Below are 13,077 nucleotides of genomic sequence, written 5' to 3' on the forward strand. Positions count from 1 at the left end.
CATGCACTAACTCCTAAAAATTGTATCTCCCTTGGTTACTCATTCATGAGAAATGTATCTCCAAGATTAGGTAGGGCCTGAGTCTAGGTTAACATACAGTGATATCACTCCTATTCAAGTACTAAACATGCCAACCTGAAGTGTAAAACATCCCCTAGGTGTAGTTAAGGCATCAGTTAGGAGTGAACTGAACACTCATGTTATGGGCAATTAGACTTAAAATAAAGGGTGGACAGCAGTAACGTTACTTTTGAAATGTGATGCTGAGTGAGCACACAGGGGAATTAGCTCAAATGGTAGAGCGCTCGCTTAGCATGCGAGAGGTAGCGGGATCGATGCCCGCATTCTCCATTCTAAAATTTGCATACATTTTACTTTTTAACTTGTAATTGCCATGGTTGTTGTAGAGTAAGAGCAGAAAAGTCACAGATGGCTTTCAAATTTGGTGTCATTATAACAACTAAAGTGGTTTAATCAAAAGTGTTTAGGTATTCTATAGCACGTGAGAGGAATTTGATTTCTTATGCAATCTCAAAATGAAAATTTCACACCTTCCATTTTCATTTCGTCTTATTTTACTTGACATTCTTTCCTCTGAAGGATGTATAAAAGTGAAGTTCCTTGCAAAACAAGAGCAGAGGAATATCCAGAAACAGTTTTCCTTCATAAAAAATGATGAGTCTGCATACCATATTTAAGTGGGAGCCCGGCTAGCTCAGTCGGTAGAGCATGAGACTCTTAATCTCAGGGTCGTGGGTTCGAGCCCCACGTTGGGCGAAAACGAGTATTTTTTGCTGGATGATAGCATTGGCTCTCATAATATGGTGATTAATCTTGCATTAGACATGCACTAACTCCTAAATATTGTATCTCCCTTGGTTACTCATTCATGAGAAATGTATCTCCAAGATTAGGTAGGGCCTGAGTCTAGGTTAACATACAGTGATATCACTCCTATTCAAGTACTAAACATGCCAACCTGAAGTGTAAAACATCCCCTAGGTGTAGTTAAGGCATCAGTTAGGAGTGAACTGAACACTCATGTTATGGGCAATTAGACTTAAAATAAAGTGTGGACAGCAGTAACGTTACTTTTGAAATGTGATGCTGAGTGAGCACACAGGGGAATTAGCTCAAATGGTAGAGCGCTTGCTTAGCATGCGAGAGGTAGCGGGATCGATGCCCGCATTCTCCATTCTAAAATTTGCATACATTTTACTTTTTAACTTGTAATTGCCATGGTTGTTGCAGAGTAAGAACAGAAAAGTCACAGATGGCTTTCAAATTTGGTGTCATTATAACAACTAAAGTGGTTTAATCAAAAGTGTTTAGGTATTCTATAGCACGTGAGAGGAATTTGATTTCTTATGCAATCTCAAAATGAAAATTTCACACCTTCCATTTTCATTTCGTCTTATTTTACTTGACATTCTTTCCTCTGAAGGATGTATAAAAGTGAAGTTCCTTGCAAAACAAGAGCAGAGGAATATCCAGAAACAGTTTTCCTTAATAAAAAATGATGAGTCTGCATACCATATTTAAGTGGGAGCCCGGCTAGCTCAGTCGGTAGAGCATGAGACTCTTAATCTCAGGGTTGTGGGTTCGAGCCCCACGTTGGGCGAAAACGAGTATTTTTTGCTGGATGATAGCATTGGCTCTCATAATATGGTGATTAATCTTGCATTAGACATGCACTAACTCCTAAAAATTGTATCTCCCTTGGTTACTCATTCATGAGAAATGTATCTCCAAGATTAGGTAGGGCCTGAGTCTAGGTTAACATACAGTGATATCACTCCTATTCAAGTACTAAACATGCCAACCTGAAGTGTAAAACATCCCCTAGGTGTAGTTAAGGCATCAGTTAGGAGTGAACTGAACACTCATGTTATGGGCAATTAGACTTAAAATAAAGTGTGGACAGCAGTAACGTTACTTTTGAAATGTGATGCTGAGTGAGCACACAGGGGAATTAGCTCAAATGGTAGAGCGCTCGCTTAGCATACGAGAGGTAGCGGGATCGATGCCCGCATTCTCCATTCTAAAATTTGCATACATTTTACTTTTTAACTTGTAATTGCCATGGTTGTTGCAGAGTAAGAACAGAAAAGTCACAGATGGCTTTCAAATTTGGTGTCATTATAACAACTGAAGTGGTTTAATCAAAAGTGTTTAGGTATTCTATAGCACGTGAGAGGAATTTGATTTCTTATGCAATCTCAAAATGAAAATTTCACACCTTCCATTTTCATTTCGTCTTATTTTACTTGACATTCTTTCCTCTGAAGGATGTATAAAAGTGAAGTTCCTTGCAAAACAAGAGCAGAGGAATATCCAGAAACAGTTTTCCTTAATAAAAAATGATGAGTCTGCATACCATATTTAAGTGGGAGCTCGGCTAGCTCAGTCGGTAGAGCATGAGACTCTTTAATCTCAGGGTCGTGGGTTCGAGCCCCACGTTGGGCGAAAACGAGTATTTTTTGCTGGATGATAGCATTGGCTCTCATAATATGGTGATTAATCTTGCATTAGACATGCACTAACTCCTAAATATTGTATCTCCCTTGGTTACTCATTCATGAGAAATGTATCTCCAAGATTAGGTAGGGCCTGAGTCTAGGTTAACATACAGTGATATCACTCCTATTCAAGTACTAAACATGCCAACCTGAAGTGTAAAACATCCCCTAGGTGTAGTTAAGGCATCATTTAGGAGTGAACTGAACACTCATGTTATGGGCAATTAGACTTAAAATAAAGTGTGGACAGCAGTAACGTTACTTTTGAAATGTGATGCTGAGTGAGCACACAGGGGAATTAGCTCAAATGGTAGAGCGCTCGCTTAGCATGCGAGAGGTAGCGGGATCGTGCCCGCATTCTCCATTCTAAAATTTGCATACATTTTACTTTTTAACTTGTAATTGCCATGGTTGTTGCAGAGTAAGAACAGAAAAGTCACAGATGGCTTTCAAATTTGGTGTCATTATAACAACTAAAGTGGTTTAATCAAAAGTGTTTAGGTATTCTATAGCACGTGAGAGGAATTTGATTTCTTATGCAATCTCAAAATGAAAATTTCACACCTTCCATTTTCATTTCGTCTTATTTTACTTGACATTCTTTCCTCTGAAGGATGTATAAAAGTGAAGTTCCTTGCAAAACAAGAGCAGAGGAATATCCAGAAACAGTTTTCCTTAATAAAAAATGATGAGTCTGCATACCATATTTAAGTGGGATCCCGGCTAGCTCAGTCGGTAGAGCATGAGACTCTTAATCTTCGGGTCGTGGGTTCGAGCCCCACGTTGGGCGAAAACAAGTATTTTTTGCTGGATGATAGCATTGGCTCTCATAATATGGTGATTAATCTTGCATTAGACATGCACTAACTCCTAAAAGTTGTATCTCCCTTGGTTACTCATTCATGAGAAATGTATCTCCAAGATTAGGTAGGGCCTGAGTCTAGGTTAACATACAGTGATATCACTCCTATTCAAGTACTAAACATGCCAACCTGAAGTGTAAAACATCCCCTAGGTGTAGTTAAGGCATCATTTAGGAGTGAACTGAACACTCATGTTATGGGCAATTAGACTTAAAATAAAGTGTGGACAGCAGTAACGTTACTTTTGAAATGTGATGCTGAGTGAGCACACAGGGGAATTAGCTCAAATGGTAGAGCGCTCGCTTAGCATGCGAGAGGTAGCGGGATCGATGCCCGCATTCTCCATTCTAAAATTTGCATACATTTTACTTTTTAACTTGTAATTGCCATGGTTGTTGCAGAGTAAGAACAGAAAAGTCACAGATGGCTTTCAAATTTGGTGTCATTATAACAACTAAAGTGGTTTAATCAAAAGTGTTTAGGTATTCTATAGCACGTGAGAGGAATTTGATTTCTTATGCAATCTCAAAATGAAAATTTCACACCTTCCATTTTCATTTCGTCTTATTTTACTTGACATTCTTTCCTCTGAAGGATGTATAAAAGTGAAGTTCCTTGCAAAACAAGAGCAGAGGAATATCCAGAAACGGTTTTCCTTAATAAAAAATGATGAGTCTGCATACCATATATAAGTGGGATCCCGGCTAGCTCAGTCGGTAGAGCATGAGACTCTTAATCTTCGGGTCGTGGGTTCGAGCCCCACGTTGGGCGAAAACGAGTATTTTTTGCTGGATGATAGCATTGGCTCTCATAATATGGTGATTAATCTTGCATTAGACATGCACTAACTCCTAAAAATTGTATCTCCCTTGGTTACTCATTCATGAGAAATGTATCTCCAAGATTAGGTAGGGCCTGAGTCTAGGTTAACATACAGTGATATCACTCCTATTCAAGTACTAAACATGCCAACCTGAAGTGTAAAACATCCCCTAGGTGTAGTTAAGGCATCATTTAGGAGTGAACTGAACACTCATGTTATGGGCAATTAGACTTAAAATAAAGTGTGGACAGCAGTAACGTTACTTTTGAAATGTGATGCTGAGTGAGCACGCAGGGGAATTAGCTCAAATGGAAGAGCGCTCGCTTAGCATGCGAGAGGTAGCGGGATCGATGCCCGCATTCTCCATTCTAAAATTTGCATACATTTTACTTTTTAACTTGTAATTGCCATGGTTGTTGCAGAGTAAGAACAGAAAAGTCACAGATGGCTTTCAAATTTGGTGTCATTATAACAACTAAAGTGGTTTAATCAAAAGTGTTTAGGTATTCTATAGCACGTGAGAGGAATTTGATTTCTTATGCAATCTCAAAATGAAAATTTCACACCTTCCATTTTCATTTCGTCTTATTTTACTTGACATTCTTTCCTCTGAAGGATGTATAAAAGTGAAGTTCCTTGCAAAACAAGAGCAGAGGAATATCCAGAAACGGTTTTCCTTAATAAAAAATGATGAGTCTGCATACCATACTTAAGTGGGAGCCCGGCTAGCTCAGTCGGTAGAGCATGAGACTCTTAATCTCAGGGTCGTGGGTTCGATCCCCACTTTGGGCGAAAACGAGTATTTTTTGCTGGATGATAGCATTGGCTCTCATAATATGGTGATTAATCTTGCATTAGACATGCACTAACTCCTAAAAATTGTATCTCCCTTGGTTACTCATTCATGAGAAATGTATCTCCAAGATTAGGTAGGGCCTGAGTCTAGGTTAACATACAGTGATATCACTCCTATTCAAGTACTAAACATGCCAACCTGAAGTGTAAAACATCCCCTAGGTGTAGTTAAGGCATCAGTTAGGAGTGAACTGAACACTCATGTTATGGGCAATTAGACTTAAAATAAAGTGTGGACAGCAGTAACGTTACTTTTGAAATGTGATGCTGAGTGAGCACACAGGAGAATTAGCTCAAATGGTAGAGCGCTCGCTTAGCATGCGAGAGGTAGCGGGATCGATGCCCGCATTCTCCATTCTAAAATTTGCATACATTTTACTTTTTAACTTGTAATTGCCATGGTTGTTGCAGAGTAAGAACAGAAAAGTCACAGATGGCTTTCAAATTTGGTGTCATTATAACAACTAAAGTGGTTTAATCAAAAGTGTTTAGGTATTCTATAGCACGTGAGAGGAATTTGATTTCTTATGCAATCTCAAAATGAAAATTTCACACCTTCCATTTTCATTTCGTCTTATTTTACTTGACATTCCTTCCTCTGAAGGATGTATAAAAGTGAAGTTCCTTGCAAAACAAGAGCAGAGGAATATCCAGAAACAGTTTTCCTTCATAAAAAATGATGAGTCTGCATACCATATTTAAGTGGGAGCCCGGCTAGCTCAGTCGGTAGAGCATGAGACTCTTAATCTCAGGGTCGTGGGTTCGAGCCCCACGTTGGGCGAAAACGAGTATTTTTTGCTGGATGATAGCATTGGCTCTCATAATATGGTGATTAATCTTGCATTAGACATGCACTAACTCCTAAAAATTGTATCTCCCTTGGTTACTCATTCATGAGAAATGTATCTCCAAGATTAGGTAGGGCCTGAGTCTAGGTTAACATACAGTGATATCACTCCTATTCAAGTACTAAACATGCCAACCTGAAGTGTAAAACATCCCCTAGGTGTAGTTAAGGCATCAGTTAGGAGTGAACTGAACACTCATGTTATGGGCAATTAGACTTAAAATAAAGTGTGGACAGCAGTAACGTTACTTTTGAAATGTGATGCTGAGTGAGCACACAGGGGAATTAGCTCAAATGGTAGAGCGCTCGCTTAGCATGCGAGAGGTAGCGGGATCGATGACCGCATTCTCCATTCTAAAATTTGCATACATTTTACTTTTTAACTTGTAATTGCCATGGTTGTTGTAGAGTAAGAACAGAAAAGTCACAGATGGCTTTCAAATTTGGTGTCATTATAACAACTAAAGTGGTTTAATCAAAAGTGTTTAGGTATTCTATAGCACGTGAGAGGAATTTGATTTCTTATGCAATCTCAAAATGAAAATTTCACACCTTCCATTTTCATTTCGTCTTATTTTACTTGACATTCTTTCCTCTGAAGGATGTATAAAAGTTAAGTTCCTTGCAAAACAAGAGCAGAGGAATATCCAGAAACAGTTTTCCTTAATAAAAAATGATGAGTCTGCATACCATATTTAAGTGGGAGCCCGGCTAGCTCAGTCGGTAGAGCATGAGACTCTTAATCTCAGGGTCGTGGGTTCGAGCCCCACGTTGGGTGAAAACAAGTATTTTTTGCTGGATGATAGCATTGGCTCTCATAATATGGTGATTAATCTTGCATTAGACATGCACTAACTCCTAAAAATTGTATCTCCCTTGGTTACTCATTCATGAGAAATGTATCTCCAAGATTAGGTAGGGCCTGAGTCTAGGTTAACATACAGTGATATCACTCCTATTCAAGTACTAAACATGCCAACCTGAAGTGTAAAACATCCCCTAGGTGTAGTTAAGGCATCAGTTAGGAGTGAACTGAACACTCATGTTATGGGCAATTAGACTTAAAATAAAGTGTGGACAGCAGTAACGTTACTTTTGAAATGTGATGCTGAGTGAGCACACAGGGGAATTAGCTCAAATGGTAGAGCGCTCGCTTAGCATACGAGAGGTAGCGGGATCGATGCCCGCATTCTCCATTCTAAAATTTGCATACATTTTACTTTTTAACTTGTAATTGCCATGGTTGTTGCAGAGTAAGAACAGAAAAGTCACAGATGGCTTTCAAATTTGGTGTCATTATAACAACTAAAGTGGTTTAATCAAAAGTGTTTAGGTATTCTATAGCACGTGAGAGGAATTTGATTTCTTATGCAATCTCAAAATGAAAATTTCACACCTTCCATTTTCATTTCGTCTTAGTTTACTTGACATTCTTTCCTCTGAAGGATGTATAAAAGTGAAGTTCCTTGCAAAACAAGAGCAGAGGAATATCCAGAAACAGTTTTCCTTAATAAAAAATGATGTGTCTGCATACCATATTAAAGTGGGAGCCCGGCTAGCTCAGTCGGTAGAGCATGAGACTCTTAATCTCAGGGTCGTGGGTTCGAGCCCCACGTTGGGCGAAAATGAGTATTTTTTGCTGGATGATAGCATTGGCTCTCATAATATGGTGATTAATCTTGCATTAGACATGCACTAACTCCTAAAAATTGTATCTCCCTTGGTTACTCATTCATGAGAAATGTATCTCCAAGATTAGGTAGGGCCTGAGTCTAGGTTAACATACAGTGATATCACTCCTATTCAAGTACTAAACATGCCAACCTGAAGTGTAAAACATCCCCTAGGTGTAGTTAAGGCATCAGTTAGGAGTGAACTGAACACTCATGTTATGGGCAATTAGACTTAAAATAAAGTGTGGACAGCAGTAACGTTACTTTTGAAATGTGATGCTGAGTGAGCACACAGGGGAATTAGCTCAAATGGTAGAGCGCTCGCTTAGCATACGAGAGGTAGCGGGATCGATGCCCGCATTCTCCATTCTGAAATTTGCATACATTTTACTTTTTAACTTGTAATTGCCATGGTTGTTGCAGAGTAAGAACAGAAAAGTCACAGATGGCTTTCAAATTTGGTGTCATTATAACAACTAAAGTGGTTTAATCAAAAGTGTTTAGGTATTCTATAGCACGTGAGAGGAATTTGATTTCTTATGCAATCTCAAAATGAAAATTTCACACCTTCCATTTTCATTTCGTCTTATTTTACTTGACATTCTTTCCTCTGAAGGATGTATAAAAGTGAAGTTCCTTGCAAAACAAGAGCAGAGGAATATCCAGAAACAGTTTTCCTTAATAAAAAATGATGAGTCTGCATACCATATTTAAGTGGGAGCCCGGCTAGCTCAGTCGGTAGAGCATGAGACTCTTAATCTCAGGGTCGTGGGTTCGAGCCCCACGTTGGGCGAAAACGAGTATTTTTTGCTGGATGATAGCATTGGCTCTCATAATATGGTGATTAATCTTGCATTAGACATGCACTAACTCCTAAAAATTGTATCTCCCTTGGTTACTCATTCATGAGAAATGTATCTCCAAGATTAGGTAGGGCCTGAGTCTAGGTTAACATACAGTGATATCACTCCTATTCAAGTACTAAACATGCCAACCTGAAGTGTAAAACATCCCCTAGGTGTAGTTAAGGCATCAGTTAGGAGTGAACTGAACACTCATGTTATGGGCAATTAGACTTAAAATAAAGTGTGGACAGCAGTAAAGTTACTTTTGAAATGTGATGCTGAGTGAGCACACAGGGGAATTAGCTCAAATGGTAGAGCGCTCGCTTAGCATGCGAGAGGTAGCGGGATCGATGCCCGCATTCTCCATTCTAAAATGTGCATACATTTTACTTTTTAACTTGTAATTGCCATGGTTGTTGCAGAGTAAGAACAGAAAAGTCACAGATGGCTTTCAATTTTGGTGTCATTATAAAAACTAAAGTGGTTTAATCAAAAGTGTTTAGGTATTCTATAGCACGTGAGAGGAATTTGATTTCTTATGCAATCTCAAAATGAAAATTTCACACCTTCCATTTTCATTTCGTCTTATTTTACTTGACATTCTTTCCTCTGAAGGATGTATAAAAGTGAAGTTCCTTGCAAAACAAGAGCAGAGGAATATCCAGAAACAGTTTTCCTTAATAAAAAATGATGAGTCTGCATACCATATTTGAGTGGGAGCTCGGCTAGCTCAGTCGGTAGAGCATGAGACTCTTAATCTCAGGGTCGTGGGTTCGAGCCCCACGTTGGGCGAAAACGAGTATTTTTTGCTGGATGATTGCATTGGCTCTCATAATATGGTGATTAATCTTGCATTAGACATGCACTAACTCCTAAAAATTGTATCTCCCTTGGTTACTCATTCATGAGAAATGTATCTCCAAGATTAGGTAGGGCCTGAGTCTAGGTTAACATACAGTGATATCACTCCTATTCAAGTACTAAACATGCCAACCTGAAGTGTAAAACATCCCCTAGGTGTAGTTAAGGCATCAGTTAGGAGTGAACTGAACACTCATGTTATGGGCAATTAGACTTAAAATAAAGTGTGGACAGCAGTAACGTTACTTTTGAAATGTGATGCTGAGTGAGCACACAGGGGAATTAGCTCAAATGGTAGAGCGCTCGCTTAGCATGCGAGAGGTAGCGGGATCGATGCCCGCATTCTCCATTCTAAAATTTGCATACATTTTACTTTTTAACTTGTAATTGCCATGGTTGTTGCAGAGTAAGAACAGAAAAGTCACAGATGGCTTTCAATTTTGGTGTCATTATAACAACTAAAGTGGTTTAATCAAAAGTGTTTAGGTATTCTATAGCACGTGAGAGGAATTTGATTTCTTATGCAATCTCAAAATGAAAATTTCACACCTTCCATTTTCATTTCGTCTTATTTTACTTGACATTCTTTCCTCTGAAGGATGTATAAAAGTGAAGTTCCTTGCAAAACAAGAGCAGAGGAATATCCAGAAACGGTTTTCCTTAATAAAAAATGATGAGTCTGCATACCATATTTAAGTGGGATCCCGGCTAGCTCAGTCGGTAGAGCATGAGACTCTTAATCTTCGGGTCGTGGGTTCGAGCCCCACGTTGGGCGAAAACGAGTATTTTTTGCTGGATGATTGCATTGGCTCTCATAATATGGTGATTAATCTTGCATTAGACATGCACTAACTCCTAAAAATTGTATCTCCCTTGTTACTCATTCATGAGAAATGTATCTCCAAGATTAGGTAGGGCCTGAGTCTAGGTTAACATACAGTGATATCACTCCTATTCAAGTACTAAACATGCCAACCTGAAGTGTAAAACATCCCCTAGGTGTAGTTAAGGCATCATTTAGGAGTGAACTGAACACTCATGTTATGGGCAATTAGACTTAAAATAAAGTGTGGACAGCAGTAACGTTACTTTTGAAATGTGATGCTGAGTGAGCACACAGGGGAATTAGCTCAAATGGTAGAGCGCTCGCTTAGCATGCGAGAGGTAGCGGGATCGTGCCCGCATTCTCCATTCTAAAATTTGCATACAGTTTTACTTTTTAACTTGTAATTGCCATGGTTGTTGCAGAGTAAGAACAGAAAAGTCACAGATGGCTTTCAAATTTGGTGTCATTATAACAACTAAAGTGGTTTAATCAAAAGTGTTTAGGTATTCTATAGCACGTGAGAGGAATTTGATTTCTTATGCAATCTCAAAATGAAAATTTCACACCTTCCATTTTCATTTCGTCTTATTTTACTTGACATTCTTTCCTCTGAAGGATGTATAAAAGTGAAGTTCCTTGCAAAACAAGAGCAGAGGAATATCCAGAAACAGTTTTCCTTAATAAAAAATGATGAGTCTGCATACCATATTTAAGTGGGATCCCGGCTAGCTCAGTCGGTAGAGCATGAGACTCTTAATCTTCGGGTCGTGGGTTCGAGCCCCACGTTGGGCGAAAACAAGTATTTTTTGCTGGATGATAGCATTGGCTCTCATAATATGGTGATTAATCTTGCATTAGACATGCACTAACTTCTAAAAATTGTATCTCCCTTGGTTACTCATTCATGAGAAATGTATCTCCAAGATTAGGTAGGGCCTGAGTCTAGGTTAACATACAGTGATATCACTCCTATTCAAGTACTAAACATGCCAACCTGAAGTGTAAAACATCCCCTAGGTGTAGTTAAGGCATCATTTAGGAGTGAACTGAACACTCATGTTATGGGCAATTAGACTTAAAATAAAGTGTGGACAGCAGTAACGTTACTTTTGAAATGTGATGCTGAGTGCGCACACAGGGGAATTAGCTCAAATGGTAGAGCGCTCGCTTAGCATGCGAGAGGTAGCGGGATCGTGCCCGCATTCTCCATTCTAAAATTTGCATACATTTTACTTTTTAACTTGTAATTGCCATGGTTGTTGCAGAGTAAGAACAGAAAAGTCACAGATGGCTTTCAAATTTGGTGTCATTATAACAACTAAAGTGGTTTAATCAAAAGTGTTTAGGTATTCTATAGCACGTGAGAGGAATTTGATTTCTTATGCAATCTCAAAATGAAAATTTCACACCTTCCATTTTCATTTCGTCTTATTTTACTTGACATTCTTTCCTCTGAAGGATGTATAAAAGTGAACTTCCTTGCAAAACAAGAGCAGAGGAATATCCAGAAACGGTTTTCCTAAATAAAAAATGATGAGTCTGCATACCATACTTAAGTGGGAGCCCGGCTAGCTCAGTCGGTAGAGCATGAGACTCTTAATCTCAGGGTCGTGGGTTCGATCCCCACGTTGGGCGAAAACGAGTACTTTTTGCTGGATGATAGCATTGGCTCTCATAATATGGTGATTAATCTTGCATTAGACATGCACTAACTCCTAAAAATTGTATCTCCCTTGGTTACTCATTCATGAGAAATGTATCTCCAAGATTAGGTAGGGCCTGAGTCTAGGTTAACATACAGTGATATCACTCCTATTCAAGTACTAAACATGCCAACCTGAAGTGTAAAACATCCCCTAGGTGTAGTTAAGGCATCAGTTAGGAGTGAACTGAACACTCATGTTATGGGCAATTAGACTTAAAATAAAGTGTGGACAGCAGTAACGTTACTTTTGAAATGTGATGCTGAGTGAGCACGCAGGGGAATTAGCTCAAATGGTAGAGCGCTCGCTTAGCATGCGAGAGGTAGCGGGATCGATGCCCGCATTCTCCATTCTAAAATTTGCATACATTTTACTTTTTAACTTGTAATTGCCATGGTTGTTGCAGAGTAAGAACAGAAAAGTCACAGATGGCTTTCAAATTTGGTGTCATTATAACAACTAAAGTGGTTTAATCAAAAGTGTTTAGGTATTCTATAGCACGTGAGAGGAATTTGATTTCTTATGCAATCTCAAAATGAAAATTTCACACCTTCCATTTTCATTTCGTCTTATTTTACTTGACATTCTTTCCTCTGAAGGATGTATAAAAGTGAAGTTCCTTGCAAAACAAGAGCAGAGGAATATCCAGAAACAGTTTTCCTTCATAAAAAATGATGAGTCTGCATACCATATTTAAGTGGGAGCCCGGCTAGCTCAGTCGGTTGAGCATGAGACTCTTAATCTCAGGGTCGTGGGTTCGAGCCCCACGTTGGGCGAAAACGAGTATTTTTTGCTGGATGATAGCATTGGCTCTCATAATATGGTGATTAATCTTGCATTAGACATGCACTAACTCCTAAAAATTGTATCTCCCTTGGTTACTCATTCATGAGAAATGTATCTCCAAGATTAGGTAGGGCCTGAGTCTAGGTTAACATACAGTGATATCACTCCTATTCAAGTACTAAACAAGCCAACCTGAAGTGTAAAACATCCCCTAGGTGTAGTTAAGGCATCAGTTAGGAGTGAACTGAACACTCATGTTATGGGCAATTAGTCTTAAAATAAAGTGTGGACAGCAGTAACGTTACTTTTGAAATGTGATGCTGAGTGAGCACACAGGGGAATTAGCTCAAATGGTAGAGCGCTCGCTTAGCATGCGAGAGGTAGCGGGATCGATGCCCGCATTCTCCATTCTAAAATTTGCATACATTTTACTTTTTAACTTGTAATTGCCATGGTTGTTGTAGAGTAAGAACAGA

General features: G+C 39.0%; 2 non-coding genes across 2 annotated transcripts; both read left to right on the forward strand.

Annotated features, from left to right (window-relative positions):
* Positions 1-5,342: 5,342 nt before the first annotated feature.
* On the forward strand, positions 5,343-5,415 carry TRNAA-AGC (transfer RNA alanine (anticodon AGC)). Its single transcript has one exon. It is a non-coding gene; the product is annotated as a tRNA-Ala (tRNA).
* Positions 5,416-11,674: 6,259 nt separating this feature from the next.
* TRNAK-CUU (transfer RNA lysine (anticodon CUU)) lies at positions 11,675-11,747 on the forward strand. Its single transcript has one exon. It is a non-coding gene; the product is annotated as a tRNA-Lys (tRNA).
* Positions 11,748-13,077: the final 1,330 nt, after the last annotated feature.

Source organism: Triturus cristatus, chromosome 4_1 (genome assembly GCF_964204655.1).
Source record: "Triturus cristatus chromosome 4_1, aTriCri1.1, whole genome shotgun sequence".
NCBI classification, from domain to species: Eukaryota; Metazoa; Chordata; class Amphibia; order Caudata; family Salamandridae; genus Triturus; species Triturus cristatus.